Here is a 1,020-nt window from a genome sequence, read left to right on the forward strand (position 1 = left end):
CCACGGGGGTGAGCTGAAATGTAGTGTGGGCCTGAACAGCAACGACCACGTGGAAAAGGGTTTTGTTCTCATTCCTCATCTTCAAGTAGGCTTTGGGAAATTCATTTGCCTACTCCAATGGCAGCTGCACGAAAAGACTTGAAACCACTCCAATAATTTACCTGTACCGTTAAAAAAGCCTTTCCTATGTGAGACTCAATGGCAGGGAATGAATCCCCTGAGGATTTGCATTTCCCACCTTTAAATAAGATTTCCGTACAGAGCTAAAATCGACTTTCCCCCACCCCCAGCAGCTGCTGGGATCCACTGGGATGGATGGTGGGGATCCACTGGGATTGATGGGATTGACTGGGATGGATGGTGGGGATCCACTGGGATGGATGGGATCCACTGGGATTGATGGGATCGACTGGGATGGATGGTGGGGATCCACTGGGATTGATGGGATCCACTGGGATTGATGGGATTGACTGGGATGGATGGTGGGGATCCACTGGGATGGATGGGATCCACTGGGATTGATGGGATCCACTGGGATGGATGGTGGGGATCCACTGGGATCATCGGGATCCACTGGGATTGATGGGATTGACTGGGATGGTTGGGGATCCATTGGGATGGTGGGGATCCACTGGGTTGGGTGGTGGGGATGTCCCCACAGGACCGGGATGCCCAAACTGGTGCCACAGGGCCTGGGGAGGAGCCGTGTCCTGGTGGCTTCACTTTGTCACCTGCAACACAGAGACGTGGCCCAGGTCAGTGCCTGGCACCCTCTGGGCAGCGCCAGCCTCCTGCAGAGCCTCCCCAGGGCCAGGCCTGGAGCTTTTCCCGTTTTCCAGCAGCGCCCGGCGTGGCTCTCCTGGATCCAGCTGCAGGGATCAGTGCTGACTGGCAGATCCCATATCCAGCACTTTGGGATGGTCCTTGCCCTGCTGTAGGATCCCAGCTCCCTGCTGGCCACCCCACAGCCAGCCCTGAGCTGTTCCCAGCTTTTTGGGATCAATCCCAAGCTTTCCCCAC

The sequence above is a fragment of the Camarhynchus parvulus genome, chromosome 1A (assembly GCF_901933205.1).
Source record: "Camarhynchus parvulus chromosome 1A, STF_HiC, whole genome shotgun sequence".
Classification (NCBI taxonomy): Eukaryota; Metazoa; Chordata; class Aves; order Passeriformes; family Thraupidae; genus Camarhynchus; species Camarhynchus parvulus.